The 13,110-nt window shown below is 35.9% G+C and overlaps 1 long non-coding RNA gene across 1 annotated transcript; it reads right to left on the bottom strand.

The window, feature by feature from the left end:
• Positions 1-319: 319 nt before the first annotated feature.
• Positions 320-12,581, bottom strand: LOC306661874. The gene is made up of 2 exons (XR_013763998.1): positions 11,017-12,581; positions 320-1,887 (listed from the first exon to the last, which is right to left on the bottom strand). It is a non-coding gene; the product is annotated as an uncharacterized lncRNA (long non-coding RNA).
• Between the last annotated feature and the right edge of the window lie 529 nt (positions 12,582-13,110).

The following is a 13,110-nucleotide window of genomic DNA, read 5'->3' as shown; positions in this document are numbered from 1 at the left end:
ACATTGCTTTTATTGTGTGAATGTGACACATTTTATTTACTCTTCGCTGGGTGGATTGTTTCCAATTTTTAGCATTTATCCACAGCACTGCAAGGTAGTTTTATGTTTCAGTGGTTATTTTTATTACCTTAGGATATGTTTCTGAAAATAAATGTACTCATCTAATGAACGTGCTTATTTTATGTGGTTTAAAAAAACTTCTTAATGAGTTACCAAATTATTCTCAGTCATTACAGGGCATAAAAGGAGGTGATACTTTTTCTGTACATCACAAAGGGTCAAGGTCGACACTCCTATAACAAAAGACAGATTAACAAAAGGAACACAGCAAATTTATTTGATCATAGTCTTATGTGATCCACGAACCTTCAGATTGCAGACCCAAAGCCCCAGGGGAAATTGTCTATTTTTTGGCTCAGGTTTCATGAAGTAGGACAGTCATGTAGAAATGTGATTAGAGTCTGAGCTGACAGAATTGACTGAGGTGAAACCTGGCAAGGCCTGTTCATATTCTTTTTGGTTCCTTGGTTACAGCATTTCTTACCCTGGTGTGGTAGGCAGGACCTCTCTGGAACGAGGGCCTCCTTTATGGCCAACTCTTACAGGAAAAGTCAGGACTAAAAATTTTTAGGTTTTATGGCTGGCTTTGGAATGAAAGGGTTCTGGTTCCTATGACTTGCCTTGGGGAAGGACAAAGGGTGAGGGACAAAAGGTTAGGAGGAAGGGGAGGAGAAATTTTACTTTGAGGCCTTCACTTTGGGGTGTCATTTTCCAAGCCTAAACCTTTTCTGTTCTGAAATTTCCCCAAGAAGTTTCACAGTTGCATAGTTGGATTGTCTCCTAAGCCACCCAACCAGTCTGAGTCCTGAACTCAGGCCAGTCCTGTGACACAGTTAACAGCCACATAGAATTTCAGGTGGTGTTATTAACGGGCTCCTGCCTGGTTTATGCCTCTGTAGGATCTGAGCAATCGGGTATTTAAAAAGAGACATTTCTATGGTGACAAAAGAAAACAAACAACAATAATTGGAACAAACTTTTAACTCAATTTTTGAGTCAGCCAGTGGAGAAGATTTCTAGATTTTGACTTGAAGCATCTTTAGCAGCAATCTGATAGATTTTTCTGGTTTACAGTTTGCATGAGGTGTTCCAGTGAACTTTCTCAGTGGTGCATGAAGAACACAAAGGGTTGTGCTGATTTCTGAAGTGTGAATCAAGTTGACCACCTTCAACTTGTAGGGCATCATGAAAGGATGATTTTAACCTCACCAATTCCAAGCCAGAGGGTGGAAGAAAATAGTAAATATTACATACTAGAAGAAACCACAAGAATTAGTGTCTAGCCCAGATTGCAAGTAGATAATAAAACCTCAAAACAATGGGTAGAGTCTAATTAGAAGTACATTATAATTTTCTTTTGAAACATAAGAAGTTTTGGCTTGCTACTGCATAGTTTGGTGACTACAGGTAACAATTATGTACTGTTTATTTCAAGAGGCTAGAAAAGAGAATTTTAAAAGTGTTTGCCATAAAAAAAGTGACAAATATTTGAGGAGATAAAAATATTTAAACTGATTTAAACATTATGTAATATATACACGTATCCAGCTTTACATGGTACTCCATTAATATGTACAACTTTTATTTTTGTGTACCAGTTAAAATTATTTTAAAAAGAAAAAAAAAATTTGAATTGCTAGAAATTTCCATAGGAATCTCAGACTGGAAGCATTTCCAGGTTAGGAAGCCAGGAACTTGCTGTCAGACAGTGCTTATTACACCTGTACAACTGGATAAATCCCTCTCTTCTCACAGTCCCTGAATATCTTCAAGTTCCCAGGGCTGGTCAGGAAATGAAATTCTTTACTTACTGCAAGGCCAGGAACCCTGTAAGGGAACCATGTAGACAGGTTCCAGGTCAGTTTTCCCCAGGAGGGCTTTTATAGTACCACAGAGTTAACTCCATAAAGAGTTAATTCCATAAAGCAGTCCAGTCATATCTCAAAATAAACATTTCAGTCAAAGCCTAGGTAATATAACTAGTGTTTCCAATGGTTTCTGTTGCCAAAAAAAAGAAAAAAAAAACAGATTCTTATTAAATCTATGTAAATAACTATGTTGTCATAAAAGTAAGAATATTCACAGTTTTGAATTTTAGAAGGAGCCAATAAAGAAAAAAGTAAATGCTTCAATCTCCTTCACAAAGGTATACGTTATAAAATTGCTGCAGGTTATAGTTAGCTTGAAAGAAGGAAAATAAGTTTCTTTAAATCTAGAAAACAAAAAAGAATCAGCAATATCTCTCACATAAAGTCATTAAAAATTGTAATCCTCCATCATTTCAGTTTCATATAATTAGTTTTCATTCTGTCACATGTTGGGTTAGCAATTTTGAGCCCAGTTTTTCCACTAGAGTGCTGGAAATTCTTACCTAGTTCAATTATATATAATTTCAGAGTGATCAGAAACCTGTATTAATACTGTTTCTGAAATAGTATTAAACTGTTTTATACTAAAACAGTATAAAAATCTTCCAGAAAAAGAATCAGAATAAAGCAATTTATTGTGGGCAACAAGACTTTAAATTGTCATTGCTAAAGATCAGCTTACAGATACAACAATTCAACATAGTAACTGAACTAAGAATCTCATATAATTTTGGAACACACGTTACAACACACTCATACAAATATAACTCAGAGGAGGTTAAACATCATTTCTTATTTGACAATGTCTCCTATGTAATTATATATCAAAAATACCATCTTGCCAGGCATGGTGGCGTACGCCTGCAATCCCAGCAACTCCTGAAATCCCAGCAACTCAGGAGGCTGAGACAGGAGGATGTGGAGTTCAAAGTCAGCCTCAGCAACAGTGAGGCACTAAGCAATTCAGTGAGACCCTGTCTCTAAATAAAATACAAAATAGGGCTGGGGATGTGGTTCAGTGGTTGAGTGCCCCTGAGTTCAATCCCTAGTACCTCCCCCAATTAAAAAAAAAATACCATCTTGATTTTTGAGAAGTTTATCAAGTATCAAAGGTTTGTCCAGGCATGGTGGTACATACCTGTATCCCACGAACTTGGGAAGCTGAGGCAGGAGGTTTGCAAGTTCAAGGTCAGCCTCAACAACTTAGCAAGATCGTGTTCGTGTCTCAGAATAAAAATATAAAAAGGACCAGGGATACAGCTCATTGCTAAAGTACCCCTGGGTGGTTTCATCCCCAGTAACACACGCGCACACACAAACACACGCAAACACTCAAAGATTTAAAACACTTGATCACAACAGGATCACAGGATGAGAGGAAGATAGCAAATGAGAGGAAAGACACACTCCCCAGCAGTTCCTCAAACACAGGATTCAAGCAGTGGGAAGTAGTGATCCTCAGTGAAATAGGTGACTAAGGGAATTCACTGAAATCAACTTTGGACAGAAAAATAATCATAGAGACACAGAAAGTCGGAAACTTTGAACATAAAAAAGAAATATATATTAGAGATGTGCCAGCCTGTCTGGCAGTTGTGATGGCAACTTCAGTGCCAACAGCCCACCGCAGAGGGGAGATAGAGGTAAAGAGAGAGGAAAGCAGGGTGAACAAAATTGGCTTAAGGGAATCTGTGGAAAAGACAGGGAGGCTAATCTTAATTGGCCCAGAGATGGTAGGGGAAGGTGCTGAGTGATAAGCAACCAAATTTGCTCAGTCCACTAGCAGAGAGTCCTGTGGGAACCAGAGTTGTCACTGCAGCAGGAACCCTTTGAAGTGGTTGTTCAGAAGCAAGCAGAGATCAGAGATTGGAAACTCATAAGGGAAGTTACCAGACTGAACCAGCAGTGGCCTATGGTGGGGTCCAGATGGGCGTAGACCAGTATGATTGAAACAGGTGCAGAGAAAATTGTGTCTAGGGTGAGCCAGACTCAGGATACTAAGAAGAGGAGCACCCTTTGTTGCTGGCATCCCCTATGAACAAGTGGAAAGATGAAAGCAACCAGTCAGACAGGTGCGTCTGGACTCTGGGTCTGATCCAGGGAAATTCACATCCATTGTGGTGAATATACGAAGCTGGTGGAGGGTTAGACTCCTCACCCTGAAAGTATTCTCGGGAGGCCTTTGAGGCCTAGACATCCAAGAACATGATTGGGATACTTCAGGTTCACAGAATAGAGATCCTGATACTGAGCAACTCTTACCACTCAGCCAAGTAACAGTGAACCTCACTTCACACATGAACTAGCCCCACTTGATCCTCAATAATACTCTACACATAGAATAAGGTAGAGAAAACCCTAAACTAATAACCAGGTCCCAAGGAGAAACAACTGGAGGGGAACCTCAAGTCCCACTCCTGGACATCTGCTCATACTTCAAAAGCAGAAGTTCCTAGAACAAAAAAGATGACTATATACCAAAGGACACATGCATAAAAGCAGAGGAATCCCTCTCCAACTGATGTGCAAGTCTGGACCTTGGAAAACATGAAAACAGGCAAGCAAATCTTGCCCCAAAATTCATGGTCCCTTAAGAAAAGCCCAAAGATATGGAAGTGGATGAAATTCCAGAGGAAAAAAAAACTAGGAAAAAAAACTGATTCTTAAAATGTTCAGGGGACTGGGGACTCAGTGGTAGAGTGCTCACCTACCACATGTGAGGCACTGGGTTTGATCCTTAGCACCACATAAAAATAAATAAATAAAATAAAGGTATTGTGTCCACCTACAACTAAAAAAATTGTAATAAATAAAAAATGTTCAATAAACTAAAAGATCTAAGGAATTAATTAAGAGAGCAAATACAGGAGATGAATGACCATTTCAATAAAGAAATATAAATACTGAAAAGAAACCAGTCAGAACTCCTGGAAACAAAAAGCATAATGAATCAAATTTAAAATTCATTGAAATATCACCAACAGATTAAATTGTCTAGAAAATAGAGCTTGAGGCCTTGAAGACAGAACTTCAGGACTTGAAGACAAGATATATCAACCTGAATGCTCAATATGCAATAAAGAGGGGGAGACCATGCTCAGAATATATAAGAACTCTGGAATAAATATATTTCTAACCAAACCTGAAAGTCATTGGGATAGAAGAGAACATGGAAATATAGGCTAATGGCATTAAGAACCTCTTCAGTTAAATAATAGCAGAAAAAATTCCCAACCTTAGAAATGAGGTAAACATCCACAAACAGGAGTGATACAGAAACACAAATAGAGAGGATCAAAAAAGAACCTCTCCAAGACACATCATAATCAAAATGTCTAACATAAAATAAGGTGGAAAGAATTAAAAGCTGAAAGAGAAAAATGTCAGTTCATATTTAGAGGCAAACCAGTAAGGGTCACTTCTGACTTCTCAAGTCAGATCCTAAAAGTCAAGGACTTTTTTCCTAAGAGGGGAGTGGGGGAGGGGTGAGATTGCTAGTCAAGATTGCTATATGCAACAAAGTATCTATCAGACTCAATGGAGAAATAAAAAGTGTTTCATGATAAGGACAAACTAAAAGAATTCATCACCACTAAGGAGCACTACAAAGAATACTTAAAGGTATAATATACACAGAAGAACTCAAAACACAGTGCAGACCAAATAGCCCATCTCGTAGAGTGCCTGCCTCTCATGCCGGAGGCCCGGGTTCGAATCCCCAGCACTCAGAGATTGTGGAAATAACTAACAAACAAAGAACTCAAAAACAAACCTCAACACTCCCTAATAGATGATGTTCACTGGAATAGCAATAACTAAATGAAAATCAAGACTGAATTAAATATAACAAACAAATCAAAGTGGCAGGAAATAACAAGCATCTACCTATCATAACACTGAAAATAAATGGTCTCCATTCCCCAATTAAAGACATAGATTGGCAGAATGTATTTAAAAACAAGATTCAATTATATGCTGTTTGCAAGAGATTCATCTCATAGGCAAACACCCACAGGCTGAAAGTAAAAGGATAGAAAAAATATTGCATGCAAACAGAGTCTGAAAACAAGCAGAAGTAGTTATTCTTATATCTGACAAACCATCTTGAGCAATAATTAATCAGAAGAGACAAAAAAGATCCCACATACTACTAAAGGAAATAATCCAGCAAGAAGATATAATGATAGTAAATATTTATGCCCCAAATGTCAGTGTCCCTACTTACATAAAAAATTATTTCTTGACATGAAATCCCAGATAGACCCCAATACAGTAATACTGGGCAATTTCAACCCTCCTCTCACCAATAGACAGGTCATTCAAATATAAACCATTAGATATATTTCTGACCTAAATAATACTATAAATCAAATGAACCTAACAGACATTTACAGAATATTTTACCCCAAAGAGTTGAATTCACTTTCTTTTCAGCAGTTCGTGGGATCTTTTCCAAAATAGATTAATTCTAGGTCACAAAGTAAATCTTAGCAAATACAAAAAAATTTGATATAATCCTATGCATCCTATCAGATCATAATGGAATGAAACTAGAAATCAACAAGAAAAATTATAGAAGCCACATAAACACATAGAGATTGAACAATATTATTTTGAATCAGGTATGTATCATAGAAGAAATGAGAGAAGAAATTCTTAAAAATAAATGAGAACAGAGATACAACATACAGAAATCTATGGAACAGTATGAAGTCAGTTCTAAAAGGAAAGTTTATCACATTGAGATGCTTACATTAAAAAATTGAAAGTTCCCAACTAAATAATCTAACGCTACACCTCAAGGTCTTAGAAAAGGAAGAACTAAAATCAGAGTCAAAATTAATGAAATTGAGAGGCCGGGGCTATCGTTCAATGGCAGAGAGCTTGCCTCCCATGTGTGAGACACTGGGTTCTATCCTCAACACCAAATAAAAGTAAGAAGTAATATAAAGGTATATTGTCCATCTACAACTACAAAACAGAAAATTTTTAAAAATTAATGAAATTGAAAATATAAAAAAAATTTTCAAAGAGTTGTTTCTTTGAAAAGATAAACAAGTTTGAAACCCCTTAGCCAAACTAACCAAAAGTAAGAGAGAAGACCCAAATTAATAGAAGTAGAGATGAAAAACGATCACCACAGAAACTTCTGAAATCTAGAAGATCATTAGAAACTATTTTTAAAAAATTAATACTCCAATAAACTGGAAAATCTAGAAGAAAATGACAAATTTCTAGACACATATGATCTTCTCATTGAACCAAGAAAATACAGAAAACTTAAACAGAGCAATATCAAGCAATGAAATTGAAACTGCAATTAAAAGTCTTCCACCAAAGAAAAGTTCAGGACTGGATGGATTCTTAGCTGAGTTCTACCAGACCTTTAATGAAGAACTAACACCAATCTTCCTCAAATTATTCCATGAAATTGAAAGGGAGGGAACACTCCCAAATACATTCCATGAAGCCAGTATAACCTTGATATCAAAACCAAACAGAGATATCAGGGAAAGAAAACTACAGACCAATTTACCTGGTGAACATAGATGCAAAAAAACCCTAATAAAATATTAGCAAACTGCATTAAAAAACATAGCAAGGATATAATACACCTTGATCAAGTGGATTTCATTCCAGGATTGCAAGGTTTATTCAACATATGCAAATAAATAAATGTAATTCACCAAATAAATAGAATTAAGGACAAAAATCATTTGATCATCTCAATAAATGCAGAAAAAGTCTTTGATAAAAAAAATTCAGCACCCATTTATGTTAAAAATGCTGGAGAAACTAGGAATAGGAGGAACTTACCTCAACATTATGAAGGCTACTTATCCAAACAAAAAGCCAACATCATATTGAACAGAGAAAAGCTGAAAGCATTTCATCCAAAATAGGAACAAGAGAAGGATGTCCACTCCCACCACTCCTATTCAATATAGTTCTTGAAACTCTAGCAAGAATTAATCAGGTAAGAGAAGAAAATTAAAGAGATACAAATAGAAAAATAAAAAGTCAAATTATATTTATTGCTGATGACATAGTCCCATATCTAAAAGACCCAAAAAAACTCTACCAGAAGACTTCTAGAGCTGATGATAAATTTAACAAAGTCACAGGTTACAAGATCAACATTTATAAATCAATAACTTTCCTATATTTCAATAGCGATTCTGCTGAGAAAGAAATTAGGAAAACTATACCATTCACCATAATATTATTTAAAAAACACAAAATGCTTGGCAAATAATATAACTAAGGAGGTGAAAGACCTCTACAAAGAAAACTATAGAACACTAAAGAAAGAAACTGAAGACATGCACAACCACAAGAATGGGATCCTAATTAGAATAAGTTATACTCCATGTATGTATAATATGTCAAAATACATTCTACTGTCATGTATATCTAAACTGAACAACAACAACAAAAAAAAATAAATTGAAGACAACTTTATAAGATGAAAAGACCTCCCATGTTCTTGGATAGGCAGAATTAATATTTTCAAAAAGTTCATACTACCAAAAGTGCTATACTGATTCAATGCAATCTCCACTAAAATATACATGAAATTCTTCACAGAACTAGAAAAAACAGTCCTAAAATTCATTTGGAAGAATAAAAGGCCTAGAAGAGTGATGCTGGAGGCATCACAGTGTCTGATCTCAAATTATAAATTATACTACAGAACTATAGTAACAAAACCAGCATAGTATCAGCATCAAAATGAGCATGAAGACCATCAGAAGAGAATGGCAGATGCAGAGGCAAACCCACATAGTTATAGCTATCTGCCACTTGACAAAGTTGCCAAAAATATGTATTGGAGAAAAACAGCTTTTTTAACAAATCATGCTGGCAAAACTGGATAGTCATATGTAGAAGAATGAAACTAGATCCCTATCTCTCACCCTGCCCAAAAGTCAAATCAAAGTGGATCAAATACCTAGGAATTAGACCAGAAACTTTACAACTGCTAGAATAAAACAGGGTCAACACTCCAACATATTGGTACAGGCAATGACTTTCTTAGCAATATCCCTAAAGCTCAAGAACTAAAACCATAAATTAATAAGTGAGAGAGCATCAGATTAAAAGCTTCTGCACAGCAAAGGGAATGATTGAGAGCTTGAAGAGAGAGCCTACAGAAAGGGAGAAAATCTTTGCCAACTACTCATCTGACAGGGATTTAATATCCAGAATACAAAAAGAAATCCATACACACACATCAATCAATTAATGAGCAAAAGAATGAAACAGATACTCCCTTTTTTTTTTTTTTTTTTGGTGGTGTGCTGGGGATTGAACCCAAGGCCTTGTAGATGCTAGGCAAACACTCTACCAACTGAGCTATATCCCCAGCCCCCAGACACTTCTTAAAAGAAGAAATACAAATGGTCAACAAATGTATGAAAAAAAATGTTCAACTTCCCTAGCAATCAGGGAAATGCAAATCAAAACTACATTGAGATTTCATCTCACTCCAGTCAGAATGGCAATTATCAAGAGTATAAATAATAATAAATGCTGGTAAGGACATGAGGAAAAAGGTACAGTCATATATTGTTTGTTGGACTCCTGATTAATACAACTCCTGTGGAAAGCAGTATAGTGATTCCTCAAAAAAACTAGGAGTGGAGCCATCATATGACCCAGCTATCCTACTCCTCAGTATTTATTCAAAAGAATAAAATCAGTACACTAGAGTGATACAACCATATCAAGGTCTACAGCAGTGCAACTCACATTGTCAAGTTAAGGAACCAGTTCAGCTACCCTTCAACAGATTAATGAATTAAGAAGTTTTACTCAGTCATGAACAAGAATGAAATTCTGGCATTTGCTGGTAAATGGATGGAAATTTAGAATATCATGTTATGTGAAATGAACCGGACCCAAAAAGTTAAGTCAATGTTTTCTCACATATGTGGAAACTTGAGCAAAGGAAGGGGGAAAAATTCAGGGAAGTCAGAAATCATAAGGATAGAGAGATCAGTGGAGTAGAAGGAGATCAAGGGGAAGGGAGGAGAGATAGGAAAGGGGAGGAGTGAGGAATGAATTTGACAAAATTACACTATGTGCATGTATAAATATACCACAGTGAATTTCACGTTTAGGTATATATATAAAGCACCAATTAAAAATAGATAGGACTGAGGTTGTAGCTCAGTGGTAGAGTGCTTGCCTAGCACATGTGAGGCACTGCACTTGATTCTTAGCACCACATATAAATAAATGAATAAAATAAAGGCCCATCAACATCTAAAAAAATATTTTTAAAAAGTAGATAGATAGATAGATAAGCCTGGGGTTGTGGCTTAGTGGTAGATTGCTCACCTAGCACATGCGAGGCACTGGATTCAATCCTCACGCCACATAAATAAATAAGTAAATAAATAAATAAATAAATGAAGTTATAAAAAGTAAATAGAAGGAAAACCAGTTGACTAGAAGAAGGGGAATAGAGAAAGGAAGGAGTGGGAAAGAGGGGCACTGGGAACTAAAATGAAGCCAATTAAATTTCATACATGTATGAGTTTGTCAAAATGAACCCAACTATTATATATAATTATAATGCACTAATAAAAGCATAAAAATAAAAAGGATCACAGGTCATTGTGAAACAGTAGTCATATACTTAACCAACTCACAACTCAGGTCATGAGAAAGACAAAGGACCCCAGAAAGGGGGTCAGTGGCTTCTTTCCTATCTTCCTCAAGGGGTCTTTGAATTGCAAAAGAAAGGAGGAACAGAAGCAAATGGAAAGATCAAGACTGAGAGGAGCCGATTTGGGGAGATTTTAAGTTTCCCAAAGAGATTAATAGTTTCATGTATTATCTTTGGGAAAATCACATCAACAAGAAAGGAGCCCACAAAGGGGCCAAGCAGGGGTTGGAGCACAAAGAGTTTCAATCAGCAGAGAAGTTTTCTTGGGGAAAACAAGATCCAACAGAGAGAACAAATAGGCTTTTAAATTAAAACTGGAATGTTGTCTTCAATTAAGCTGAATGCTGGCCCCGGAGTTCTTTAAAAACAAAAGAAAACAAGGAGGGCTGAAGAGTTCAGTGTTAGAACACTTACCTAGCAAGAGTAAGGGCCTGGGTTCTATCACCAGCACCACAAATAAGCAATATACAAGGAAACCTTCAAATCACTTCTTTGGACCTCCTTTTCTTTCCATTTCATTTCTTTCCAAACCCAAAGCACCCAAAAAGTGAGGAATCAAAACCAATAAGCCTTTTATGTCTTAACCAAGGACACAGGAGGTGTCCCCAGGGGTACACCAAGAGCCACTCCTAAAGCAACTGAGGAAGACCCAGCAGCACTGTGTGAGTGAGCACCCAAGCCCTGGAAGCTCTGCTGGCTCTGGACAATTTTATTAAAAGTAAAACAAAATAAGCAAGACACTTGGTTAATGCAAGTCATTCTTGTTTGACTTGGCATTTCTTTAATCACTGAGAAGTTTCAATTTTACATGTTTATTGATGCTTTTCTCCTTTGTAAACTGAATATTCTGGTCTTGCTTATTTTTCCATTGAGTAAAATTTTAAAAATTTTCCAAAACTTTAATAAGAGATTAATTCTACTCACAGAAGAGCAAAATGTCATTACAAAATGACTACTTTGTTAACCAAACCTACCACACATCAATTGATTCAAAATTGAGTCTCTTAACCATAAAGCTGGAAAACTCCCCCACTCCCTTTCTATAGGAACATTAGAAGTCATTTGCTAATATTAAATATTAATATTAAATATCTAATAGTGCCAGAGACCATACAGAATTAATTTTCAAAAGGCAAAGTTGGTTTTCAACAAACTCTTCACACTTTGTGATTCTACACTATTAATTAATGCACTTATGTCTTTTCTAATACTATATTTCAAACTTTTCTGACTCTGGGAAAACACATTCCTATTTATAAAAGTAGGGTCTACACACCATTTTACAATTGGAAATTATCAAACATTTGGAGAACAATAAAAAGTTGGTGTTTAAATTTACTTCTCTGATGGGAAGTGAATTGGATATTGCTGTACAAGTTTCATATTGTTTGATTCACCAGGTACAAATTATAACTTTGAAAAAGGTATGGAATTTATAAATAAGGTCTTAACAGGGGAAAAGATTCATCCAGATATAAGCCTTTGCCCGAGCAGTAATGTATTTGTTTTAGTTCTTATATTTAGTCTTGGACAGACTGGCCAATCCAGTTACTATTTTCCTTAATATAGCATATAGCTAGTTATTATGTGTACTAAGATTAGGATCATGTCTTTTTGTTCATAAAAATGAAATGAGGGGGCAATTGAAGTTTACAAGAGTCCAACCACTGTTTCTCAAGGACAATACTAGTTATGCAATGATGAGATCCCCAAAGTCTAGAAAAGAAACTGGAAGTACTAGAAATCTCTCTCCAGCTGCCTGTCTCAATGAGAATCGTCATCCACAAATGAGCTAGTTATTGACAAGAACATTAGACCTTTAAAGTAGGTTGAAAACTGGCCTTAAAGAAGAATGAAATTATGGCATTTGCAAGTAAATGAATGGAACTAGAGAATGTCATGCTAAGAGAAATAAGCCAGTCCCAAAAAACCAAAGGCCAAATGTTTTCTCTGGTAAGTGGATGCTGATCCATAGTGGGGGATGGGTTGGGAAGAATGAAAGAATTTTGGATTATGCAGAGGGGAGTGAGAGGAGGGGTGGGTCAGTGGGGATGAGAAGATGGTAGAATGAGACAGACATTATTACCTATATACATGTATAAAAAAACATTTTAATTGTATAAAAAAATTGTAATCTGCCCTTCAGAAGAAGCATACTTTTAAATTCACTAAGAAAAAAATGTGAGGAAAAGTTATAATAATGTTAATGTTTTTAAAATAAAATTTTTATTAACCAAAAAAAAAAAAAAAAAAAAGCAGTAGGTTGAAAACTGGTTTGACTAGTAACTGAGAATGGAGTAGTTTAAAGACTCAACAAACAGTCATCATTCTGTATCTATGGGGGATTGTTTTCAGAACTTCAGACCAAAGGACTCAGGACCAAAATTTATGATTGCTCTAGTCCTGTATTCACAAAGACACAGTATTTTACATATAACCTATGCACATCCTCCTATATATTTTGAGTCATCTCTAATTGATATTTTATTTGATGGTGATAACTTCACA

The sequence above is a fragment of the Sciurus vulgaris genome (assembly GCF_902686455.1).
Source record: "Sciurus vulgaris genome assembly, chromosome: 5".
Classification (NCBI taxonomy): Eukaryota; Metazoa; Chordata; class Mammalia; order Rodentia; family Sciuridae; genus Sciurus; species Sciurus vulgaris.
The sequence above is the reverse complement of the archived record's forward strand: the minus strand, read 5'-3'. Positions and strand labels throughout refer to the sequence as shown.